The sequence below is a fragment of the Engystomops pustulosus genome, chromosome 9 (assembly GCF_040894005.1).
Source record: "Engystomops pustulosus chromosome 9, aEngPut4.maternal, whole genome shotgun sequence".
NCBI classification, from domain to species: domain Eukaryota; kingdom Metazoa; phylum Chordata; class Amphibia; order Anura; family Leptodactylidae; genus Engystomops; species Engystomops pustulosus.
The window spans coordinates 92,720,438-92,748,391 of NC_092419.1; the positions used below are offsets into that span (position 1 = coordinate 92,720,438).

At 44.0% G+C, this 27,954-nt stretch overlaps 1 long non-coding RNA gene across 1 annotated transcript; it reads right to left on the reverse strand.

Annotated features, from left to right (window-relative positions):
• Positions 1-22,041: 22,041 nt before the first annotated feature.
• Positions 22,042-27,419, reverse strand: LOC140077132 (uncharacterized). The gene is made up of 2 exons (XR_011849714.1): positions 26,916-27,419; positions 22,042-26,177 (listed from the first exon to the last, which is right to left on the reverse strand). It is a non-coding gene; the product is annotated as an uncharacterized lncRNA (long non-coding RNA).
• Between the last annotated feature and the right edge of the window lie 535 nt (positions 27,420-27,954).

Below are 27,954 nucleotides of genomic sequence, written 5' to 3' on the forward strand. Positions count from 1 at the left end.
GAGCGAGCATCATGTAGGCAAAGTGTGGAAAACACACTGGTGAATTTTTGAAGACGCCAGCCATAGATATTAACAAGTTTCCCTGATATATACCATGGATATAATTGCTGTGTATATGGCACCTGCAGGGTCAGTATCTAAACTGTAGAAGCAATTTTCATCAGACCTGTGAGCAATAAAGTGGTTAATAGACACTGCTGTCAGATAAGTGATGATCTATACAAATGAATCCCAGATCTTCCAAACATCTGGCAATCATTTAGATGTGTCAGATCCAAGCAAACAAGGTCAGCACTTCAAGTAGAAGACACAGCCCTAGTAAGAAAGGGGAGCGCCACGCTGAAAGAAATGGGCAAGGCACCAAGATAAAGACCCTGTGACGACAAGTATCCTGCTTTGTATGGAGACTGTTAAGTGGGATGACACCAGGGACCTATCTTATTTCTGTACATTTCATTTTAGGGGCTAGTGTCAGTAAAACTAGAAAACAAATGCGAGAAGATTGAGGAACAGCAAAAATAGAACAAATCTTTAATTGGATTTACCCTGACCAATTTATTTTTATAGATTTTATGTCATTTTTTTTTTACTTTATACATATCATCATATCATCAGGAAAACAACTTAATTTACTGACACCCTGTTGGTTCTGAGCCGCTGAGTTACTCCCAGCCTTGGCACCTACTTCCACAGCATTCTGCCCCCTTGGATATATAGTGCATCAACAGTAGTTGAGTGCCTAGTCAATCCCTCCTCCTTGGTGATATAAGTCACCTACCCCAGCAATGCTGTGATCTGTTATTATGACTTAACTGTTTTTGGGACCACAGGATAATGCATTTTGCTCTGCTGTACTACAGGATGATCCAGCATAGCCCTTAACTACAATCAATTTCTGAGCTACCTGTCCAGGCATGTCTAAGCACAAACCTGACCTGCCCTGACCTCAGCTTACTACTGACCACTCTCTGCCGAGCACCTTGGTGCTCATAACCTGTCCAGGTCACCCATATGTCCACCTCCACCAGAGATGGTGACCTGATGGTCTTGTTGCTATAAAGAGTAAAAGGAATAAAGAGAACCAACAGGGTTATTTGGAAACTGGCATCCACAATCTGTGTTCAGTCATATTTATTGAGTATGTACGTATATGTTACATATACAGGGCTATGTATATATAAATACCTAGGACTAACATGTAGACATCTCACATGTTTCATCTTCTGAGCCTATGAGCATATGGTACGACTCTATAACATATATACACTCACCGGCCACTTTATTAGGTACACCTGTCCAACTGCTCGTTAACACTTAATTTCTAATCAGCCAATCACATGGCGGCATTTAGGCATGTAGACATGGTCAAGACAATCTCCTGCCCTTCAAACCGAGCATCAGTATGGGGAAGAAAGGTGATTTGAGTGCCTTTGAACGTGGCATGGTTGTTGGTGCCAGGGCTGGTCTGAGTATTTCAGAAACTGCTGATCTACTGGGATTTTCACACACAACCATCTTTAGGGTTTACAGAGAATGGTCCGAAAAAGAAAAAACATCCAGTGAGCGGCAGTTCTGTGGGCGGAAATGCCTTGTTGATACCAGAGGTCAGAGGAGAATGGGCAGACTGGTTCGAGCTGATAGAAAGGCAACAGTGACTCAAATCGCCACCCGTTACAACCAAGGTAGGCAGAAGAGCATCTCTGAACACACAGTGCGTCGAACTTTGAGGCAGATGGGCTACAGCAGCAGAAGACCACACCGGGTGCCACTCCTTTCAGCTAAGAACAGGAAACTGAGGCTACAATTTGCACAAGCTCATCGAAATTGGACAGTAGAAGATTGGAAAAACGTTGCCTGGACTGATGAGTCTCGATTTCTGCTGCGACATTCGGATGGTAGGGTCAGAATTTGGCGTCAATAACATGAAAGCATGGATCCATCCTGCCTTGTATCAACGGTTCAGGCTGGTGGTGGTGGTGTCATGGTGTGGGGAATATTTTCTTGGCACTCTTTGGGCCCCTTGGTACCAATTGAGCATCGTTGCAACGCCACAGCCTATCTGAGTATTGTTGCTGACCATGTCCATCCCTTTATGACCACAATGTACCCAACATCTGATGGCTACTTTCAGCAGGATAATGCGCCATGTCATAAAGCTGGAATCATCTCAGACAGGTTTCTTTAACATGACAATGAGTTCACTGTACTCAAATGGCCTCCACAGTCACCAGATCTCAATCCAATAGAGCATCTTTGGGATGTGGTGGAACGGGAGATTCGCATCATGGATGTGCAGCCGACAAATCTGCGGCAACTGTGTGATGCCATCATGTCAATATGGACCAAAATCTCTGAGGAATGCTTCCAGCACCTTGTTGAATCTATGCCACGAAGAATTGAGGCAGTTCTGAAGGCAAAAGGGGGTCCAACCCGTTACTAGCATGGTGTACCTAATAAAGTGGCCAGTGAGTGTAGATCATTATGAAGCACGGTGTATGATAATCATCCTCCCTGGAGACATCACAAGGTGAATTATTTCACTGTCAGTGTAACCGTAAACTTTTCCAGAGCTTCATGAAACATGTCTGTATTAATCTCAGTCAAGAGATCCTCCTTATGGGTGTGTTACATAGATCCTATGACATCTTTCAGTATGTAAGTATAAGGGTCCTAACCCCGTGTGGCTAGGGAATGACTGACGTACTTGTTGTCAGTTTAAATTATCCAATGTAAAATTAAAGAAAAACTAAACCGTAAAAGTAATTCAGAAAAACATAAAGTTATTAGTTTTTTGGAACCAAAAATTCCATGAACATCAGGAGAATAGTCACCTTCTGGGCTCACTATGTACATACTGTATATGTAGAAGTGGTTGTCAGGTAGAGGAAAATGAGGTTTCCAGCAAAGTAAAATGAAAATGCTTTATTAGAACATTATAAAATCAGATACAAAAAGATTCAAAATAAGAAGCCAGTGATGCGTTTCGGACGTATTAGTCGTTATTAGTCATAATGGATCAATATGTGGTTGTGCTTCCACAAGACTTCTCATGAGTTGGGGTGCGACTGTTAATTTATTTAGCTCACTCAATCGTTCGAAATAAATTCTAATTTCCTTGGAGGTAGCAGAAACATGGAAGACTTTCAGTTTAGGCGGCCCCCACCATTGTTTTCCTGTATATAACATTATTTCATACTACTTCTATTTGGTTCAGGTTTCAGAAAACTAACCATTCATTAATTAGTGAATTGGACAAAGGGTTAATTAAGAGGGAGAGTCCAGGAATATTTTGAAAAGTTCTTTGTCTCTTAGTCAGGGGTAAGTGAAGGGGGGAGATGCCCATGTGCCCCTTTGAAGTTGCAGAGTTGTAAAGAGCAGGCTTGAGGTCAGAGTTTATCAACCTGTAAAACTCCAGGGTGTCCTAAAACTGCCAGGATACCTCAAAAGATGCTAATTGCCCTTTAGATTACCAATTTGTATACACTTTAGTTTAATGTCTCATAACAATGGGTAATTCAATCTCACACATTTTATAAATGCCCCATTTACTTTATAGGTGGGATTGATATGGCTTATACCTATGAGACCTGAAAGGGGCAACTCAAAAACCCTTCCTTGTGATCAATGAGGGGGCGTTCACACATACTCTTTTGTAGATGCCGTTTTTGATGTCCAAACCAGGAGTGGAGTGAAAGAAAGAAAAAAAGTGGTATGTTCTCACCCGCACCTGCTTTTGGCTTCAAAAAACTGCATCTGAAAAACTGAACGTGTGAACGCACCCTGAGAATACAAAGATGACCAGACATGCCTGCCTATGGAATTTTATAAAATATCCATGCCTGCCTACATGACTTCTTCTCGGAAATCCCATTGGTGTGAATGAACAGACCTAAAATAACCTTAAAGGGGTTATGCTGGTATAAAAATTTACTTCGGGCCGGGCTGGGCGGGCTATTGAAAAATAATAAACATGTACTTACCTCGTCCGGCGCTGCTGATGTCCCGCGCCGCAGTCCGTCTCCTCTGTGCGCCGGTTTGTTTACAAGGGTGCACAGGGAGCTTCCTGCCAGCCAGAAGCTCCCATCCGACACCATCTCCCAGCACTTACAACGCTAAGAGATAGGGACAGATTGGAGGAGCTGGCCACATCGCTGTCCGCAAGCTCCATGTGCGCGGCTTCTTGTGCTTGGGACATCGGCACCGCCGGAGGAGGTAAGTACAAGTTTATTATTTTTAAATAGCTCGCCCCAGCTAGGACATGAGTAACTTTTTAAAACCGTATAACCCCTTTAAGGGATCAAGGTTGACGAAACTACTTTACCAAGGATAAAAGGGCCCAGTTGCAGACATCATAAATGTATTGTTCCAGGCATAATGAATGAGAGATGGCAGCAGCCTTTCTGATGTCAGGGCCTAGTGACTAGAATTGTTCTTGGATATGACTATAGTACATTTAAGAGCCTCATCCAAAGCTTTGTCAGTGACACATTGCCCCCTTCTAAACTAAATGATCGCTGACAACCATCTCCCAAAAAAGTGAAACCCCTTGTATTATATCGCTCCAAAGTTGTCTAGTAGAAGATCCTTTCCAATGGCCATGAGCCTTTGCCTCGTGAGCATTACTCACTTACTTATACAAATCCAATTTTTTTTTATAATAATTTAGTTTCCTTGCACTTGGTATAAGTTGTATTAGGAAATTGTTATGGATGGTCTATGGCTTAGCTACATTCATTAAGTAATGAGGCATTGCAAAACCATAACTGGATGGATATGGGGAATGATAACACTCCGACCGATGTGTAATTCCATCTGATATGAGATGGTAGAAATAATGGACAGAAATTGAGAGCGATACACAAGCACTTGTCCATTCACATGATGTTAAAGGAAACAGGATTCATTAGACTAGGTCAGGTCCTTATGGCAAGATTGGACTATGATCCAGCCTTCCTTATCGACTAAACAAAAGAGAGAGCAGGCACCACCGAAGTACGAGATGATAAAGCATCCACGCATCCCAATGAATTATGCAACAAACCAAAGCAGAAAAGTTGGATGCGTACACAGGATCACATAGTCTAGGCAAAATTTATTTATTAGTTCATAAACAAACAAATTAGGCTTCTTTATCATCAGTGAACATTGACCACTCATGCCCTTGTCACTAGTTACTTGTTGCAGGTACAAGCCACTGACTCTGACACTAGCAATAGCCGGCATACTGGAAAGAGCCCACATATTAGACTTTACAATGGCGTCCCTGTTAAAATCACACAGATCCTTACGCTTGTGAAGGGTGTTTCCTTCAGTGACATCACTAGGGACCTCCCTGGGTGTACGCTCGGCGGAGGCTGGGGGAGGGATGCCATACATTGCGCATGGTATTAAAACTCTTCTCCATAGAGTATTAAAACTCCTCTCCTGGGTATAATGATTGATGATAAATTAAAGTGTCAAACTCAGACCGATTACGTTTACAGGAAGGCGACTAGTAAGTTGTTCTTCCTGAGGTCGCTTAGAGCCTTTTCCGTGAACACCCATCTTTTGATCACTTTTTTCGAGTCTGTGGTACTTAGCACTCTTATGTATGGGGTGTGTGCTTGGGGCCCGTGTCTGTCCAGGACCAGTGCAAATGCATGGAAGATTCTTAAAAAAGCGGAAAGCATCATTGGTGTGAAAATGGAGCACTGGGAGGCCAGGCTGCGTCGTTGCGTGCTCAAAAAACTGGCTAGAATATTGTCAGATTCTTCACATCCTTCATTTAACCTACTTGAAGGGCAACTAAGCAGTTTTAGCGGCAGACTAAAAGAAATCAGGTGCAGGACTGACAGATATAAAAAATCATTCGTGCCAGGTTCTACCCATCTGTTCAATACGAATAAGGGGGCGAAGATAGCTTCGAGTGGCGAATAATTTCCGGGTCTCTTAGATCTCTTAGATCAGTAAACTGTGAGTTTGTTTCTTATTGTGTATATTTTAGTAGTTTTTATTCAATATATGTTGTATGTCCGTGGTATTTTTGTAATGTATTTAAAATGTGTCTTTATGGCCTTTTGTGACAACTTTCTTTTTCTCCGTCGGGGGATAATAAATTGTTTATTATTATTATTATTTCCATTCTTTGTTTTCCATTATACAATGTATACTGTATACAAGGAGGCAAAAATGGATGCTTCCCTCTGCCAGGATATGTCTATGGGTAGACTTAGTGATATGTTGGGAGCTTTCCTAGCTTATACAGGGATTATATGAAAAAATGTGACATGAACCTAATATACAGTACCCCACTACCCCTTAAAGTAATTACAATATGCCCCCTCCAGTATCCGAAATATAAAAAGTTGCTATATATGTATTTCAGTGATTGGGAATCAGTATTAAAACTCTTCTCCAACTCCTGGGGGATAGGACGGTGTGACCGCCATGGCCATATGACAGCGATTGCAGGAAGTGTGGAATAAGTTTCTATTCCAAATGCAAAACAAATATTTGCAGTGGTTGCCAAAGGAAGTTTGCAACCAAGAAAAACAATGTGCAAAATAGGAAATTAAACTAAAAACCACAAGACCCAAGATCATCTCCGTTATTTCCAGACGCTAACATCTCTTTAGGTTTGCTTAGAGATTATTGTCATGATTTACAATGAAAACACGCTTCTAAGGTCAAGTCATGCGTGTACGGGGCAAAACAATAGGCTTCATGAGTCAGACAGCTGAACTAATGAATCCTGGTGCCTATAGGATCATTCCTGCATGACTCCGGTTTCTATTACTTGTTCAGGTCTTTGATTCTGAGGAAACCCCTAAAAGGTTCTTACCAACAAAACCGGACTGTCAATCACAGGTCCTTGTAGTAGTGCTGAAGCAGCAGGGTGTGTTAGTTTAGGCAGCATCCGCACTATGTTACCATGTCTAAATGTTTTCCTGGGTGGCAGGATAGAGAATTGCTGTTTTGATTGGAAATTTTTGTCTATTATGTTGTAAGTTCATGTAAAAATACAAAAATGACACAATTTAAGGACAGTACAAAACTGTATAAAAAGTACAAAGAATCCTCAAAAGAGAACAGTATCATATTGTGTTAATATTTGTTTTATCCATTAATAACCAGATACTTTTTTTATCACTTTTGTTTTTTATCATCTTATTAGCCATAACTTTTTAAAACTTTTAATTACATGATGGAATAATAAACTTGTTTTTTCAAAAACTGTACCATTTTTTGCATCTCAATTTGGATACATTCATATCTTGTTTTTTGGATAGATTCAACCTATATATGCCAGCAAAGCTCCCACCATATATACTATATGCTATATGTATAGACAATGGCAGACAGAGGCTTCCTTTTTCCATTTGTTTGCTCAGTATATGGAAGTGAAGGCAAACGTTTTTGACACCAAACTACAACCAAAACCCATGTATTTTTTGCAAAGTGCCAATGCGACAATTTAGGCAGTAACTTATTACTACCTGCTCTTAAATTGTATAGGCACCTGAGGACACCAATACAGTAGAAAGAAGGAGAAGAAGTTTGGATTATCATTGTAGCTTCCTTCTGGGGTCCTGGGCTGCCTGGGACTGCAAGAGGCCTTGAGTCCTGTCTGGCAAACTGTACCCTGGGGTGATGGAAAGGGTGCCCATATAGAGGGCTCTGAGTGCCACCTCTGGCACCCATGCCATGGGTTCGCCACCATTGGTATATGGTGTATCCAACCTAAAACACTGACTGATGAAAGTGGACCAAGCTGCGTCTTTCCATGAGGCTCCCTTCCTGCTGAAGAGCGAAGTATATGCTCAGCGGAGGCCATAATAGCCTATGGTGGAAGGCTGCAACTACATTGCATCTGTCCCTGACCTCCACTGAGAGTATACTGAGGGAGGTCCCCAGTGATGTAACCATCCATATAATAATAATAATATTATTATTATCCATATAAGGACAGAAATGTCACTCAGGTGGGTTTAGGGGTGAATAGAAAACTATTTGTCTGTCGGTGTGCTTGTTCCTTTCTCTGCCTCTCTCCTCCTGCTGGCCAGAAAACCTTTGTCTCTGTCCACTATTAGTTCAACAGACAAACTAGTTCAGCAGTCACCACTCAGCATCACCTGATCTTACCTGTATGTGCAAAACCTGCACAGAGGGTGTGCTGCGGGTATATAGCCTGCACCTGATTACTGCCAGGTGATGCAGAGCTATATACACTCACCGGCCACTTTATTAGGTACACCTGTCCAACTGCTCGTTAACACTTAATTTCTAATCAGCCAATCACATGGCGGCAACTCAGTGCATTTAGGCATGTAGACATGGTCAAGACAATCTCCTGCAGTTCAAACCGAGCATCAGTATTGGGAAGAAAGGTGATTTGAGGCCTTTGAACGTGGCATGGTTGTTGGTGCCAGAAGGGCTCATCTGAGTATTTCAGAAACTGCTGATCTACTGGGATTTTCACGCACAACCATCTCTAGGGTTTACAGAGAATGGTCCGAAAAAGAAAAAACATCCAGTGAGCGGCAGTTCTGTGGGCGGAAATGCCTTGTTGATGCCAGAGGTCAGAGGAGAATGGGCAGACTGGTTCGAGCTGATAGAAAGGCAACAGTGACTCAAATCGCCACCCGTTACAACCAAGGTAGGCAGAAGAGCATCTCTGAACGCACAGTACGTCGAACTTTGAGGCAGATGGGCTACAGCAGCAGAAGACCACACCGGGTGCCACTCCTTTCAGCTAAGAACAGGAAACTGAGGCTACAATTTGCACAAGCTCATCGAAATTGGACAGTAGAAAAACGTTGCCTGGTCTGATGAGTCTCGATTTCTGCTGCGACATTCGGATGGTAGGGTCAGAATTTTGCACCAACAACATGAAAGCATGGATCCATCCTGACTTGTATCAATGGTTCAGGCTGGTGGTGGTGGTGGTGTCATGGTGTGGGGAATATTTTCTTGGCACTCTTTGGGCCCCTTGGTACCAATTGAGCATCGTTGCAACGCCACAGCCTACCTGAGTATTGTTGCTGACCATGTCCATCCCTTTATGACCACAATGTACCCAACATCTGATGGCTACTTTCAGCAGGATAATGTGCCATGTCAGAAAGCTGGAATCATCTCAGACTGGTTTCTTTAACATGACAATGAGTTCACTGTACTCAAATGGCCTCCACAGTCACCAGATCTCAATCCAATAGAGCATCTTTGGGATGTGGTGGAACGGGAGATTCACATCATGGATGTGCAGCCGACAAATCTGCGGCAACTGTGTGATGCCATCATGTCAATATGGACCAAAATCTCTGAGGAATGCTTCCAGCACCTTGTTGAATCTATGCCACGAAGAATTGAGGCAGTTCTGAAGGCAAAAGGGGGTCCAACCCGTTACTAACATGGTGTACCTAATAAAGTGGCCGGTTAGTGTACACAAGCCATACTTGTATATATTGTAAGCTCACCTTTATTTTATAAAGGGAGAAAGACCATATAGTGATGCTTTGTACATTATTTATTGGTGAAATGTATCTTATTTCTGATATTTGTTGTGAAAGGTGCAACCCAAAGGTGTATCCCTTTAAGACTGTAGGAGTCTATGAATAGTTGGGTATTTAATGACACCTGTGAGTATATAGATGGGCTCTAGTTCAGAGTGTCTGAGCTGACCACAGGGTAGCTGCTTGTTCCAGGGTAGCTGCTTGTTCCAGGGTAGCTGCTTGTTCCAGGGTAGCTGCAACCTGATCCCTGAATTATGGGCATTTTTCTTCTTGCTATGTTTTGTTTATTTTTTGGTCAAATAAATGCAAAACCTTCTGACCTGAGATCTTTTTTAAAGGCCAGAAGAACCCACATCTTAACAGAGTGACATGTGTTAACTTTGCGTTTACATTTTGTTTTGTAAATGCAAATGTTAACAGTAATGTAATTAGGCAAATCACCTCTCCTCAGCTGTTGTAATGTGACCGCACCCTCACTGGGTGCTAAAAGCGGATATCAATGTTGCCTGAGGGCGCGTTCACACGTTGCGTTTTGGCCTGCGTTTTCATTGCATTTGAAACAGCTGAGGAGAGGTGATTTGCTTAATTCCATTACTGTTATCATGTTTAAGAAACGCATTGTAAAGGCAATGTTAACACATGTGTTAACAATACGTTAATGCTTGCGTTTTGTTAACGAAGGTGTTAACATCGTATTAACAAATGTAAATAGTAATGTAACTAGGCAAATCACCTCTCCTCAGCCGTTGTAATGCGTTTCAAACACAAGGAAAAGCAGGCTAAAACGCAACGTGTGAAGGCACCCTTAGGGTGGTGGCACACGTTCCCATTTTGATTCAGTTTTGTAACGGAATCAAAAACTCGCTGGGGTGGCCCATGGATGATCACATGTGTGTTTGTATGCAAACGCACGCAATTGGCAATCAGCACCCAGTTTCTGTATTGTGCAAATGCAAGACACCGGGCTCTGATTGCCGATCGCATGCGCGCAATCAGCGGGCCACCCCAGGGCCTATGTTTTTTTATGTGTATAAATAAATATGAATAATTAAAGATGTAGGTCATTTATGTAATGTATGCAACAAAAATGTATATTATACGAACTACTTTTTTTTTTTACACCTTTTCAATTAATTTACTTTTTTATACTATAATATATATATATATATATATATTATATATACATTTTTTTTTACTGTTACAATCTATTAGCATACTCCTAGTACATTTTATGGGTGGCTCAGTAAAGAACTTCTCACACAAGAGAGGAAATGAAGCAGCCTAACCCCACAAGTGACCTTCTTCTCACATCAGTGGTGTATACAAAGGATTTAATTTAATTTAAATGTCACATTAAATTTATTAAATTAAATAAAATTTAATTAAATACATGTAACTCCAAAATGTTAGAACTTTTGTTAATAAGTTCATTAGAAAGTCAATTCTTTTAGATATTATAAGTAACAGGAAGCCAGGAGCTGAGATGCAATGTCAGCTCTGTCCCATCTACAGGCTGCCCATTATGTTCCCATACAAAATAACCCCCCCCTGCCACTGCTCGATTTAATAAGTAATCTAGTATGCACAGGGTATTGTATTTTTTTTTATAAATCTTTATTTCACATAGATCAGCATAGAAGAATGATACATAAGATGAAGACTATTTACTATGTGCTCTGTCTTCTCTGTTCTCCTCCTGGATGTCAGCAGCTGCTTTCTCCTTCTGTACTCACCATACCCCACTGTGCTGGGAAGAAAGGATAGGGATGGCATCTGCCAAACAGCCAGTTCTTTGTAAGTAGTGTTTATAGTAGGTATAAGGCTATATTAGATTATACTGTGGGTCTATCTGTATAACAGTGCATATATTTATATGTGTGTGTATAACAATCTATGTGTATAGGTAGGTGTGTAACTGTAATGAATGTTAGCATGGATGAAAAACTGACATTGACTTAAATCTGTTAGGTTAGGGCCACATCTCAGGGCCACATCTGTGTTGTGCAGCATTAACACTGAATAGAGGATTCCGCCTGAGATTCTGTGCTCTGATTGACTGGGGTACCTGTGCTGCTGCATGTGAAGGTGCTCAGAACTATGGGAAGTGAGAAAAGCTGCTCTGGTCTCAATACCATTAATTGATGTCATGACCAAAAATTGCCCTACTACTTCAGAGAAACATGAGATGATTTTACAACTCGGGCTGATAGATATATCAGGATGGATCTTAGGCTAGGAAAAAGCCAGCTGAATGATATATGTATTATTGGAATTGTTGTCAAGGCTCTGTCCAGCTGTGGTAAAACTATTTTTGAAGCATGGAGCATGTTTGAAATGTGAAAAGGGGGGGATAAGATTGAATCTCTCCTGTCCTCACAGGAGAGGTTGCAAGCCCAGGATAAACAGAATCTCCAGGAAGAAACCTTGAGAGAACTTACTGCTACTCAGCAGGAACTGAGCCCCCTATTGGAGGTTGGACAGAGGAGGCTCAAACATCTCTACTCCCGCGCTCTTTTTACGAATGGGGTTATAAAACGGGTAGGTTACTGGCAAAGAGCATTGCGTAATGCTAGAGCCTCTACCCATCTACCTACAGCCCCTCTATCAAATCACAAGCATAAAACAGACAAGATTGCTGCTGCTTCCACAGAATATTACCAGTCACTCTATAAACTTCCGCCTCCATGGAGTACTTTCCAACCCCCACAGAACCCACACTTCCTGAGACAGTATATGAGGTAGACAGCTTTACCGACACTCTCAGCCGAGGAGGTGGAATGTTTAGAAAGTTCTTTTCATGCCAGAGGAACTTGAGCAAGTTATCCCCCCCCCGGGGTAAGAGCCCGGGCCCTGATGGCCAAACAGCTACCTTCTATAAGGCACTGTCTGAGGACCTATCCATCACTATGCTTGCCGCCTTTAACTCTATTTCTGATGCCAATCACTTCCGTTTCTCCTTTCCTTAACCCCTTAAGGACGCAGGGTTTTTCGGCTCATTTCTCGCTCTCCAACTTCAAAAATCCATAACTTTTTCATTTTTACGTGTACAGACCTGTGTGAGGGCTTATTTTGTGCGTAATTTTACTTTCCCGTGATGTTATTTATTTTAACATGCCGTGTACTGCGAAACTGAAAAAAAATTCCAAATATGGAAAAATTGAAAAAAAAATGCACGTGCGTCACGTTCTTGTGGGCTCAGTTTTTACGAATTTCACTCTTCGCTCCAAATAACACGCCTACTTTATTCTTTGGTTCGGTGCGATCGCGATGATACCAAATTTATACAGGTTTTATTGTGTTTTAATACATTTTCAAAAATTAAACGAATGTGTACAAAAAAGAAAAAATGTTTTTTTGCCTTCTTCTGACACTAATAACTTTTTCATACTTTGGCGCACGGAGATGTGTGAGGGGTCACTTTTTGCGAAATGAGGCAACGTTTTCATTGCTACCATTTTGAGGTCTGTGCGACATTTTGATCATTTTTTATTTCATTTTTTATGTTATGTAAAAAGGTGTAAAAGTCGCATTTCGGACATTTGGGCGCCATTTCCCGTCTCGGAGGTCACCGCCGCCAGTAACCGTTTTTATATTTTGATAGATCGGGCATTTTGGGATGCGGCGATACCTAATATGTTTGTGATTTTCACTGTTTATTATGTTTTATATCCGTTCTAGGGAAAGGGGGGTGATTTGAACTTTTAATATTTTATTAATTTTTTTTATTTTTTAAACTTTTTTTTTAATTTTTTTTTCACTATTTTTTAGACCATCTAGGGTACATTAACCCTAGATAGTCAGATCGCTCCTACCATATACTGCAATACTTCTGTATTGCAATATATGGCATTTTTGCAGCACATTCATTACAATGAGCCACTGGCTCATTGTAACGAATCTGCAGATGCCAGATAGTCTCGGGTCAAACAAAGACCCGAGGCTACCATGGCAACCGATCGCCGCCCCCCGATGATGTTCGGGGGCGCGGCGATCGTCTTTTAAACGCAGGCGAACGTCTTTTAAACGCCGCCGGCGACTTTGACGGCGGCGTTGAAAGGGTAATAGCCACGATCGGTGCAAGCACCGACCGCGGTTATTAGCGGTGGGGGTTTTCTGCAATATGCAACAACCCCCACCCTTGTATGAAGAGGACTCAGCCCGTGAGCCCTCTTCATACATCCCTTATACCTCTGCGCCCAAGAACTACGGCGCATAGCGTTAAGGGGTTAAATCTTTTAGGAATATTGGTGGTCATTTACTAAGGGCCCGATTCGCGGTTTCCCGACGTGTTACCCGAATATTTCCGATTTGCGCCGATTTGTACCTGAATTGCCCCGGGATTTTGGCGCACGCGATCGGATTGTGGCGCATCGGCGTCGCCATGCGCGCGATGGAAATCGGGGGGCGTGGCCGAACGAAAATCCGACGTATTCGGGAAAACCGCCGCATTTAAAAACCGAAAATGTGTCGCTTGGGACGAGCTTACCTTCACCTGGTCCGAGGTGGTGCATTCCGGCGCGTTGAGATGATTTTCAGCGCAGCAGCGCCACCCGGTGGACGGCGGAGGAGCTACCTTCATAGATCCCGGCCGGACCCGAATCCTGTGCAGAGAACGCGCCGCTGGATCGCGAATGGGCCGGGTAAGTAAATCTGCCCCATTGTGTAGATTTTTTATTTAAACCACCAAATCTGTGGCAAGTCCACCAAAGACAAATGTGGCAAAATCCACATATGAAACATTTTTTTGCAGAAAATTTCTGCTGCTTATAAAATCACAGTAAGACTGGGGACACATGGCAAGAAAATTTCTAGATGAGCCACAACAGAAAACACTATGGGGCAGATATATCAAGCTGTCTAAAAGTCAGAATATTCTTAGTTGCCCATGGCAAGCAATTACTGCTCAGCTTTCATTTTACCAGTGCTCATGAAAATTTTAAAGGAGAGCTGTGATGAAAATTTGTACTATAGTGTAAAAATGTATTGTTCACTCTGTAAATCAGGAATTACCACAATTCATTCACTGTCTTCTCCCAGAATGCCAACAGAAGTCAAATGTATAAAGTAAGTTCATGGCAACACAAAAGATGGTTTCTTGTCTGCAGTAGACTTTTGCCCACAGATGACCTTTTCTGTCTCAGATGAATAAAATTCAGCAAATACAAAAAAACCCTAAATATAAACCTTAAAGAGGACCTGTCACCCCATTTATCGGCACTAGGAGCTGCTTACTAAAGTAAGCAGCTCCTAGTGCTTGATCAAACGCCGCAGTGTTAGAGAGATAGCGTTACCGGAAACCTCCGGTAACGCTATCAAACACTGCGGCAGGGTATAGTGTAGTCATCGGACAGCTCGCAAAGCTGTCCGATGTATTCATGAGGGGGCGGTCCGAGGCGCTGCATCTACCCCCGACCGCCCCGTTCGCTCCATAGGCCAGCATTGACTATCGCGCGCTAGGCGGCAGTCACCGCCCCTAGACACGCCCCAACCACGCACCCTCATGAATACGTCGGACAGCTTTGCGAGCTGTCCGACAATTACACTATACCCCACCGCAGTGTTAGATAGCGTTACCGGAGGTTTCCGGTAACGCTATCACTCTAACACTGCGGCGTTTGATCAAGCACTAGGAGCTGCTAACTTTAGTGCCGATAAATTGGGTGACAGGTCCTCTTTAGCAATCTCTACTAATATTCAACGGGTTGCAAATGTATTCATATCACTTTACTTTTAAACATTGCAGTCAAACACTAAAATGTATTTCATGGATATTTGATGTGATAGAGCAAGAAAAAGCATCAAATATTTGAGATTCTTAAATATACTCAGGATAACAAAATACTACATTCTCTAATTCATTGTTATTAACAAAAAAATCAGCATTTCATGGATATAATTCCAACCTGTCTCTATCAGTCCTGGTGTATGCAATTTTGGTTGCCCCTGGATTCGACCGTAACTTTTCTGGCTTAGGGTTGGGCAGGGCATGGCAGATCCTTCACATGAATTGCTTCTACTGTCTGCACACTATAGTGTCTCAGTGCATCAGCCCCTCCCCCTGCACTCCAAGATGAGCTCACACACAGACACTTCCTGGCGGCAAGCAGCAGTGTGCAGAGACTTACTCTACTAGCTACAGATAAGATCCTTATAGCAGGGGAGGGAGGCATATAGCAAAGCTGACTTTGTGTGTGTTATAGGAGAGGTAGCAAAGCTGAGAGTGTCATTGTGTTTTACATCCATCTCCTGGATCTCATTATCTCTTATCTCTGATCTGTCTCATCTTTCTTTTTATATGTGTATGTGCAGGAAGTTGTCTGTTTGTTGTTTAACCATGATTAGAGATGAGCGAGCACTAAAATGCTCAGGTACTCGTTATTCGAGATGAACTTTTCCCGATGCTCGAGTGCTCGTCTCAATTATGCCAAAATTATGGGCAACAGCATGGCCATGACAGAGTGACCGAATGAGGCTAGATAGCATCTAAAACATGCAATAATTGACCCTGACACTCTAGGGGACGGCATGCAGAGGCAGCGGCAGCAGCGGCAGGCTAGAAAGTGTCATGGCGACATACCCTAAATGGACTCAGGCTTCAAACCAATGGGTCGCAGAGAGGAACCAAAGGAGGTGAGCAAGAAGCGCTGAAATGATTTCCTATGTGAACAAAAGGTTGACGGTATATTTAGTCGATAACGCAGCATGGTGGCGACATAGTGACCAAGTTCCATAACGTATCTGGTGAAACACCCGAAAAATGAGCCTGACACGGCTCTTTTGATAAGGGGACAACATGTGGAGGCAGCCATGGAGACGACTTCCATGATTAAGAGCGACAGTATGGGGCATTCATATTGCGCTGCTATGATTGCAACTTCAGGTCTCCAGCATGGCGGCGACAGATGGGCCGAGTTCCACTATGTATCTGGTGAAACACCTGAAAATTCTGCCTGACACAGCTCGTTTGATAAGGGGATGATGTGCTGCATATCCTCTCGTACTGCAGCGTCTGGGGTATAGAGAGTTGAAATGAGACATTGGTGGACGCTATGGAGGATCGTGGAGGCAAAATGGACAGGAAACAGCAGGGGCAGCATGCATGGATGCCTCTGAGGCTGCCTAATCTTGGGATGGAGCTGGCGGTCCACTGCCAGGCAAGCTTTCGCCTGTCCAAGCCCCTGTCTCTCGGCTCCTCCCCACCCAAAATGGGCCTGGGGGCCAGAAGCGTTTACTTTGAAAAAATTATAATTTTCAAAGCAGGCCGGGTCGTTTGAATATTTCACCTAGGAATAATGGAATAGCATAGTGGTTCTATTTTTAATTGTTTTTACGGAAACGGTTCCATGATTAAGAGCGACAGTATGGGGCATCCATATTGCGCTGCTATGATTGCAACTTCAGGTCCCCAGCATGGCGACAACAGAAGGGCCGCGTTCCACTATGTATCTGGTGAAACACCTGAAAATTCTGCCTGACACAGCTCGTTTGATAAGGGGACGATGTATGGAGGCAGTGAACTAGTAGTAGATTAAAGGTGCTGCAGTTAAAACTATGTTAGTTGGATCTTGGGATGGAGCTGGCGCTCCGCTGCCAGGCGAGCTTTCGCCAATCCAAGCCAATGTCTCTAGGCTACTCCCCAAACAGCACTTCTAAGAACCTTTTGTATAAGATCAAGTGTAGTAGCGTTCTTATAAGTTTGGGTTATGGCGGGTGAGGGTAATGTAAACAGATGCGCAAGAAGCGCTGAAATAATATCGGTAAATGATAAAAGTTTGCCAGTATATTTTGTGGATTACACAGCAGGGTGGCAACAAAGTTAACAAGTTTGATGTGGAATCCATGAAAACAACCCAAAATTCTGCCTGACACAGCTCGTTTGATAAGGGGACCATGTATGGAGGCAGTGAACTAGTAGTAGATTAAAGGTACTGCAGTTAAAACTATGTTAGTTGGATCTTGAGATGGAGCTGACGCTCCGCTGCCAGGCGAGCTTTCGCCAATCCAAGCCCCTGTCACTAGGCTACTCCCCAAACAGCACTTCTAAGAACCTTTTGTATAAGATCAAGTGTAGTAGCGTTCTTATAAGTTTGGGTTATGGCGGGTGAGGGTAATGTAAACAGATGCGCAAGAAGCGCTGAAATAATATCGGTAAATGATAAAAGTTTGCCAGTATATTTTGTGGATTACACAGCAGGGTGGCAACAAAGTTAACAAGTTTGATGTGGAATCCATGAAAACAACCCAAAATTCTGCCTGACACAGCTCGTTTGATAAGGGGACCATGTATGGAGGCAGTGAACTAGTAGTAGATTAAAGGTACTGCAGTTAAAACTATGTTAGTTGGATCTTGAGATGGAGTTGACGCTCCGCTGCCAGGCGAGCTTTCGCCAATCCAAGCCCCTGTCACTAGGCTACTCCCCAAACAGCACTTCTAAGAACCTTTTGTATAAGATCAAGTGTAGTAGCGTTCTTATAAGTTTGGGATATGGCGGGTGAGGGGAATGTAAACAGATGCGCAAGAAGTGCTGAAATAATATCGGTAAATGATAAAAGTTTGCCAGTATATTTTGTGGATTACACAGCAGGGTGGCGACAAAGTTAACAAGTTTGATGTGGAATCCATGAAAACAACCCAAAATTCTGCCTGACACAGTTCGTTTGATAAGGAGACCATGTATGGAGGCAGCTATATGGACGACTTTTGGAGGCAGCTATGGCGATGACGTGTGGAGGTAGCAATGGAGACAACGTGTGGAGCCAGCTAAAAAGACGACATGTGGAGGCTGCTATGGAGACAATTTAATTTGGATAGTGCCTGTATGTGGCAGTCCAAAAAAGTTTTCAAACCAGAGGAGCAGGTAGGTGGTCCTCCAGAAAAATTAAATAGATTGAGTGCCTGTATGTGGCACTCCCAAAAATTGCTTAAAACAGAGGACCGGGTAGGTGGCCCTCCAGAAAAATTAAATACATAGAGTACTATAGCTAGAGCCAGTTGGCCCTGGCAAAAAATAGCCAGTTTCCTCTGCTTTAGTGTACAAAGAGGAGGAGAAGGAGGACAATGAGGAGGAGGAGTGCATAAATTATTCAGGTTGAGCTTCCTTCACCTGGTGGAGAATGAAAATCCGGAGAAATCCAGGCTTTATTCATCTTGATAAGCGTCAGCCTGTCAGCGCTGTCAGTCGACATGCGTGTATGCTTATCGGTGATGATGCCACCAGCTGCACTGAAAACCCGCTCGGACAACACGCTAGCGGCAGGGCAGGCAAGAACCTCCAAGGCGTACAGCACCAGTTCGTGCCACAAGTCCAGCTTTGAAACCCAGTAGTTGTAGGGAGCTGTGTGATAATTTAGGACGATGGTATGGTCAGCTACGTACTCCCTCACCATCTTTCTGTAAAGATCAGCCCTACTCTGCCGAGACTGGGGACAGGTGACAGTGTCTTGCTGGGGTGACATAAAACTGGCAAAGGCCTTGTAAAGTGTACCCCTGCCAGTGCTAGAAAAGCTGCCTGCTCGCCTACTCTCCCTCGCTACTTGTCCCGCAGAAGTACGCCTTCTGCCGCTAGCGCTGTCAGAAGGGAAATACTGTTTCAGCTTGTGCACCAGGGCCTGCTGGTATTCATGCATTCTCACACTCCTTTCCTGTCACGGGATAGGCAGCCTAGCATGAAATCTGCCATATGCGCCAGAGTCCCAACGCGCAAGAATTCACTCCCCTCACTGGCCTGACTGCCCTTTCCTCCTCCTCCAACTCCTCCAACTCCTCTTCTTCTGCCCATACACGCTGAACAGTGAAGGACTGAACAATGGTCCCCTCTTCTGTCTCGCCAACATTCTCCTCCTCTTCCTCCTCATCCTCCTCCACCTCCTCCGATATGCGCTGAGAAACAGACCTAAGGGTGCTTTGGCTATCAACAAGGGAATCTTCTTCCCCCATCGCTTGTGACGAGCGCAAAGCTTCCGACTTTATGCTGACCAGAGAGTTTTTCAACAGGCCAAGCAGCGGGATGGTGAGGCTGATGATGGCGGCATCGCCACTGACCATCTGTGTTGACTCCTCAAAGTTACTCAGCACCTGACAGATATCAGACATCCATGTCCACTCCTCATTGTAGACTTGAGGAAGCTGACTGACCTGACTACCAGTTCTGGTGGAAGTTGACATCTGGCAGTCTACAATCGCTCTGCGCTGCTGGTAAACTCTGGATAACATGGTTAATGTTGAATTCCACCTTGTGGGCATGTCGCACAACAGTCGGTGAGCGGGCAGTTAGAGGCGGCGCTGCGCTGCCCTGAGAGTGGCATCATCTGTGCTGGACTTCCTGAAATGCGCACAGATGCGGCGCACCTTCGTGAGCAAATCAGACAGATTGGGGTATGTCTTGAGGAAACGCTGAACTATGAGATTTAACACATGGGCCAGGCATGGCACATGTGTCAGTCTGCCGAGGTACAGAGCCGCCACCAGGTTACGGCCGTTGTCAAACACAACCATGCCTGGCTTCAGGTTCAGCGGTGTGCCTTTTATCACCTAGGCTCAGCAGTTTGAGCACCGCCTGCTGACGCTTTGCGACGGCACTGCTGCTGTGCCTAGAGCTACCAACTGATGGCGCCATGCCCACTGATGGTAATTCGGAGGAGGAGGTGGAGGAGGGGTGGGAGGAGGAGGAGGCATAGTAGGCCTTTGAGACCTTCACCGAGGTAGGCCCCGCAATCCTCGGCGTCGGCAGTATATGAGCAGCCCCAGGGTCAGACTCGGTCCCAGCCTCCACCAAGTTAACCCAATGTGCCGTCAGCGATATATAGTGTCCCTGCCCGGCAGCACTCGTCCACGTGTCCGTGGTCAGGTGGACCTTGTCAGAAACCGCGTTGGTCAGGGCACGGATGATGTTCTCTGACACATGCTTGTGCAGGGCTGGGACGGCACATCTGGAAAAGTAGTGGCGGCTGGGGACCGAATACCGAGGGGCGGCCGCCGCCATTATCATTTCAGCATTATCCTGCTGAAAGTAGCCATCAGATGTTGGGTACATTGTGGTCATAAAGGGATGGACATGGTCAGCAACAATACTCAGGTAGGCTGTGGCGTTGCAACGATGCTCAATTGGTACCAAGGGGCCCAAAGAGTGCCAAGAAAATATTCCCCACACGATGACACCACCAGCCTGAACCGTTGATACAAGGCAGGATGGATCCGTGCTTTCATGTTGTTGATGCCAAATTCTGGCCCTACCATCCGAATGTCGCAGCAGAAATCGAGACTCATCAGACCAGTCAACGTTTTTCCAATCTTCTACTGTCCAATTTCGATGAGCTTGTGCAAATTGTAGCCTCAGTTTCCTGTTCTTAGCTGAAAGGAGTGGCACCCGGTGTGGTCTTCTGCTGCTGTAGCCCATCTGCCTCAAAGTTTGACGTACTGTGCGTTCAGAGATGCTCTTCTGCCTACCTTGGTTATAACGGGTGGCGATTTTAGTCACTGTTGCCTTTCTATCAGCTCGAACCAGTCTGCCCATTCTCCTCTGACCTCTGGCATCAACAATGCATTTCCGCCCACAGAACTGCCGCTCACTAGATGTTTTTTCTTTTTCGGACCATTCTCTGTAAACCCTAGAGATGGTTGTGCGTGAAAATCCCAGTAGATCAGCAGTTTCTGAAATACTCAGACCAGCCCTTCTGGCACCAACAACCATGCCACGTTCAAAGGCCCCAAATCACCTTTCTTCCCCATACTGATGCTCGGTTTGAACTGCAGGAGATTGTCTTGACCATGTCTACATGCCTAAATGCACTGAGTTGCCGCCATGTGATTGGCTGATTAGAAATTAAGTGTTAACGAGCAGTTGGACAGGTGTACCTAATAAAGTGGCCGGTGAGTGTAGGAGGGCCTCTGTAACGGGTACACAAGAAAATTTTGGGTTGAGATATTCTAAAACATGGAGAGGGATATCATAGGGAAGACCATACGTAAATTCTTCTGTACTATTAACGAAGAACGTAAAGGAAGGTATTTTGGATAGAGGAAGTTGTGGGGAGATGGTAGAAGCTGGTAGAAGCTGGGTGAGAGGACAGTTTTTTGTTGACCTCCTTTTCTAACTCTGGCCAACTGGATAACCCAGTTTTGTTGGACAAAAGGTGATATGGTTATGGTGAAGATGGTAAACACCCATTCCTCCCATATTTGTATGGGTAAAAAGGATGATCGAGTCTATTTTGTATTTTTTCTGTGGAAAAGTTTGTTGATTCTATGTACACTCTATGTCCCCTATGGATCGCCCAATCTTTCTTGTTATATTGATTATTCCATTACCTCTGTCAAACATTCATTTTGACTTTCATATTACCATGACATCTGATTATTTAAACCTAACATGTGACCTCTGCCTGCCCTGACATTATCTGGTCTACTGACTATGTCCTGCTTGTCTCAGCAGTCACATAACTAGAATTACTCCAAGTTTCTTTCATTCCTGCAAGTTCAATGAATGAAATGAGTGCAGTAGAAGTTCAAGTATTCAGTGTTTACAAACAAAAATATTAGACACAAAAGAAATACAGTGAAATAGAAATGTATTTCAAAATTTATTGTCATTTATTTTACAATTTCTTAACATTACAATGCAATAACAATCAAGGACCAACCCTCACAAATAAGAATAAGAGATGGACAACACTAACATAAGTCATTGTCCACAATAAGAATTGTGGTTCAAATTTCATCTAAGCCTATCAGTCTGGTGGTTTAATTTCAATTGCTCATTTATTCATATATACAATTACCAAACTTGCGGCTATTTGTATGTCCTAAGAACGTCAGTGTGAATGAAGCCTAAGTCCTGGTGAAATCCCCAACCACTAGAGTAGTGGACTCCAGCACCACAGGGAGGCCCATTCTAATGGAGACAATGTCCTCCACCCAATTCCAGAACATCAAGGGGCCACTCAAAGAAAGGGGCAGTCGAGCCGGAGCTGCAGACGGTTGTCTCCATCCTGTACTACGGATTATTTTGGTCTAGTCCGTTACACAATAATTACGAATTTAATAATTTACTAATTACATAATTACTAATTTATCTAAATGTTCCTACACCTGTGGACTTATCCAATTAACAAAATGACCATTTTAGTCATACATTGTTGTAAATACAGTTCGCCCGTGAGGTGCTATTTCACCACATCCACTACAACCGTTAGGCTTTATTTACATTGACATATGCTCGCACGTCGGTAGCCATGCGAACATATGGTAAGCACACTGGAGAGGAGGAGGAAGGAGCGCGGCTTACCACTCCCCTCTCCATAGGAATGCACGGCCGTACAAACATGGGAAGAAAGAACATGTTCTATCCTTGTCCTGTTTACGGTGCAGTACAGTGCCACTTTTGTGCGGAACTCTACTACCGCGCACCTATTGCCGTCTACGGGAGCGTATATACGGCCACAAACTTGTGGCTGTATATATGTCCCCACAATGGCAGTGCGGATGAAGCCTAAGCTCTGGTGAAATCCCCAACCACTAGAGTAGTGGACTCCAGCAACACAGGGAGGCCCATTCTAATGGAGACAATGTCCTCCACCCAATTCCAGAACATTGAGGGGCCACTCTAAGAAAGGGGCAGTCGAGCCGGAGCTGCAGACGGTTGTCTCCATCCTGTACTACAGATTATTTTGGTCTAGTCCATTACACAATAATAACTAATTACTAATTTACTAATTACATAATTACTAATTTAACTAAATGTTCCTACACCTGTGGACTTATCTAAGTAACAAAATGACCATTTTAGTCATACATTGTTGTAAATACAGTTCGCCCGTGAGGTGCTATTTCACCACATCCACTACAACCGTTAGGCTTTATTTACACTGACATATGCTCGCACGTCGGTAGCCGTGTGAACATATGGTAAGCACACTGGAGAGGAGGAGGAAACGGCGCGGCTCACAACGCCTCTCTCCATAGGAATGCACGGCCGCACAAACAAGGGAAGAAAGAACATGTTCTATCTTTGTCCCGTTTACGGTGCAATACAGTGCCACTTTTGTGCGGAACTGTACTACCGTGCACCTATTGCCGTCTATGGGGGCGTATATACGGCCACAAACTTGTGGCTGTATATATGTCCCCACAATGGCAGTGCGGATGAAGCCTAAGCTCTGGTGAAATCCCCAACCACTAGAGTAGTGGACTCCAGCAACACAGGGAGGCCCATTCTAATGGAGACAATGTCCTCCACCCAATTCCAGAACATTGAGGGGCCACTCAAAGAAAGGGGCAGTCGAGCCGGAGCTGCAGACGGTTGTCTCCATCCTGTACTACAGATTATTTTGGTCTAGTCCCTTACACAATAATTACTAATTTACTAATTACATAATTACGAATTTAACTAAATGTTCCTACACCTGTGGACTTATCCAATTAACAAAATGACCATTTTAGTCATACATTGTTGTAAATACAGTTCGCCCGTGAGGTGCTATTTCACCACATCCACTACAACCGTTAGGCTTTATTTACACTGACATATGCTCGCACGTCGGTAGCCGAGCGAACATATGGTAAGCACACTGGAGAGGAGGAGGAAGGAGCGTGGCTCACCACGCCTCTCTCCATAGGAATGCACGGCCGCACAAACAAGGGAAGAAAGAACATGTTCTATCTTTATCCTGTTTACGGTGCAGTACAGTGCCACTTTTGTGCGGAACTGTAGTACCGCGCACCTATTGCCGTCTACGGGCGCGTATATACGGCCACAAACTTGTGGCTGTATATATGTCCCCACAATGGCAGTGCGGATGAAGCCTAAGCTCTGGTGAAATCCCCAACCACTAGAGTAGTGGACTCCAGCAACACAGGGAGGCCCATTCTAATGGAGACAATGTCCTCCACCCAATTCCAGAACATTGAGGGGCCACTCAAAGAAAGGGGCAGTCGAGCCGGAGCTTCAGACGGTTGTCTCCATCCTATACTACAGATTATTTTGGTCTAGTCCATTACACAATAATTACTAATTACTAATTTACTAATTACATAATTACTAATTTAACTAAATGTTCCTACACCTGTGGACTTATCTAAGTAACAAAATGACCATTTTAGTCATATATTGTTGTAAATACAGTTCGCCCGTGAGGTGCTATTTCACCACATCCACTACAACCGTTAGGCTTTATTTACATTGACATATGCTCGCACGTCGGTAGCCGAGCGAACATATGGTAAGCACACTGGAGAGGAGGAGGAAGGAGCGCGGCTCACCACGCCTCTCTCCATAGGAATGCACGGCCGCACAAACAAGGGAAGAAAGAACATGTTCTATCTTTATCCTGTTTACGGTGCAATACAGTGCCACTTTTGTGCGGAACTGTACTACCGTGCACCTATTGCCGTCTATGGGGGCATATATACGGCCACAAACTTGTGGCTGTATATATGTCCCCACAATGGCAGTGCGGATGAAGCCTAAGCTCTGGTGAAATCCCCAACCACTAGAGTAGTGGACTCCAGCAACACAGGGAGGCCCATTCTAATGGAGACAATGTCCTCCACCCAATTCCAGAACATTGAGGGGCCACTCAAAGAAAGGGGCAGTCGAGCCGGAGCTGCAGACGGTTGTCTCCATCCTGTACTACAGATTATTTTGGTCTAGTCCATTACACAATAATTACTAATTACTAATTTACTAATTACATAATTACTAATTTAACTAAATGTTCCTACACCTGTGGACTTATCTAAGTAACAAAATGACCATTTTAGTCATATATTGTTGTAAATACAGTTCGCCCGTGAGGTGCTATTTCACCACATCCACTACAACCGTTAGGCTTTATTTACACTGACATATGCTCGCACGTCGGTAGCCGAGCGAACATATGGTAAGCACACTGGAGAGGAGGAGGAAGGAGCGCGGCTCACCACTCCCCTCTCCATAGGAATGCACGGCCGTACAAACAAGGGAAGAAAGAACATGTTCTATCTTTGTCCTGTTTACGGTGCAATACAGTGCCACTTTTTTGCGGAACTGTACTACTGCGCACCTATTGCCGTCTATGGGGGTGTATATACGGCCACAAACTTCTGGCTGTATATATGTCCCCACAATAGCAGTGCGGATGAAGCCTAAGCTCTGGTGAAATCCCCAACCACTAGAGTAGTGGACTCCAGCAACACAGGGAGGCCCATTCTAATGGAGACAATGTCCTCCACCCAATTCCAGAACATTGAGGGGCCACTCAAAGAAAGGGGCAGTCGAGCCGGAGCTGCAGACGGTTGTCTCCATCCTGTACTACAGATTATTTTGGTCTAGTCCATTACACAATAATTACTAATTACTAATTTATCTAAATCTTCCTACACCTGTGGACTTATCTAAGTAACAAAATGACCATTTTAGTCATATGTTGTTTTAAATACAGTTCGCCCGTGAGGTGCTATTTCACCACGTCCACTATAACCATAAGGCTTCATTTATACTGACGTATGCTAAAGTAGTGGAGTCCAACATCCCAGGGAGGCCCATTCTAATTCAGACAATATCCTCTGACTTCTATATCTTTGTGTTGCTAGTTGAGTCGGAACTGCAGTTGCTTGTCTCTACGTGTAGCTTTCTTCATATGGGAGGTGAGGATTCAGGAAACTTCTTTCATACTTTACAGCAGATTGCGGCACAGGGCATCAGCAATGATCTGAGAATGAATGATAAAGAAGATCATTTAGTCTTTTGCTTTTCAGCCTTAGAATGTATTATTTATCCATGAGCATTACCACCCACCATTTACACTAACAGTTTCCCACTAATGGCTGACCTCCAACTGGACATCCCACCTGAGACTGTTTTACATCAGACCTCCCATAGATCCTTATAGTTGGGTGAATAAGTGATCCAAGCTTTATGTCAGGCTGTAGGATACACCATCCATAACCATCAGATTGCATTGTTTTGTTTGCCACTATGGGAGGCGCTCAGCTGTGCTTATCAAATGTATTCAATAGAATAACAATATTTGTTACCCATGGCAACTATTAATAGAGCAGCTCTTATGCCTTACAATTTAAAAAATGAAAGCTTCCCTTGTCTCATGGTACCTTTCCTAGTAGGAAGCAGCAGTGTATTCATACCCATACCTGCTCCTTATCCACCCCACCCGCGCTAGCAGTGGCAATGTGTTGGTCTACCCAGCCCTATTTTGGTTTTAGCGGCATTGTACCCCTACCCACCAGTCCATACAGACACCAGACAGTGTCCCTACCTTATCACCACCTATGGCAAAGAGACTGCGTTCTTACCCATTGCTCCACCAGTGGCAGCTAAACTGCGTCCTATCCCACCTATGTAGCAGCAGTGTCCCACTATAATCCCTCCATCTAATGGGCTCCTAAGAACAGGAAAAGTTTCTTTAGAAAGGTAAAAAATTATTTATGACCTTTGAGTCTGATGTATTTTTCCAAGTTAGAAGATGTCCTCTCTGTCCTTTTCTGTTGCTCCTCTAGACATCTTCAGGTGTTCGGGTGTTCGGGTGTTCGGGTCTTCTGGTCTTCTGGTCTTCCGGTCTTCCGGTCTTCCGGTCTTCCGGTCTTCCGGTCTTCCGGTCTTCCGGTCTTCGGTTCTTCACACTTCAACACCTCTGGCTGGTCTGAACTCAATGGCTGTGTGTGCTGGCTTTTATAGCCAGCTGGGTGGGTGAGGCTGCTCTATCTTGCTTCTGATTGGTCAGTTCCAGTTGATTGTGACATCATCATCTTGCTCCTCATTGGTCAATATCAGTCGAATATGGCTGCAGAATCTTGCTTCTGATATGTTGGTTCTAGATGATTGTGACTTCATAATCTTGTTCTTGATTGGTTGTCATGGGCAACTAGAACAGTTCTAGAATACTTCTGATAAATCTCCCCCAGGGACTACAGAAGGAATATGACTGCTCCACAATTTTTTTTATATGAAGCTTTTCATTGAAGTATTTATTGGTAAATAATAATAACAAAATAAAAACATTTCTGTTCAGTTTTCTAATCCTGGAGGCTGATTGGACATTATGCCCTATGATGTATTGTTAGTGGAGAGCAGTTCCCCTGCCATCCATGCCCAGTGGCATGCCAACACATCTATACAATACTCTGTAGCACATCCGTTTTAGATAGGGACATGGATCTATATATGGGTTAGTTTTCTAAAAGATTTGTCAGCCTGTAGGCATATAGCCGTTGGGCTTGGGACTGCAGGAAGTGTGGGGTCAGCCAGGGGTGAACTGTTATGTCCCCTTTAAAGAAAACCTACCACTTGAAGTGGCAGGTTTCAGATGGAAATACCGAGCACCAGCTCAGGGTGAGCTGGTGCCGGAGCTTATTTTTGTTAGAGTTTTAAACCGTGCGCGACCGTGCACGCGGCTACATAGGAAGTGAAGGAGAGCCGCGCGCATGGTAAGCGCCGAGCGCGTACCTCCCTGCGCCGGCTATAAAGTTTAA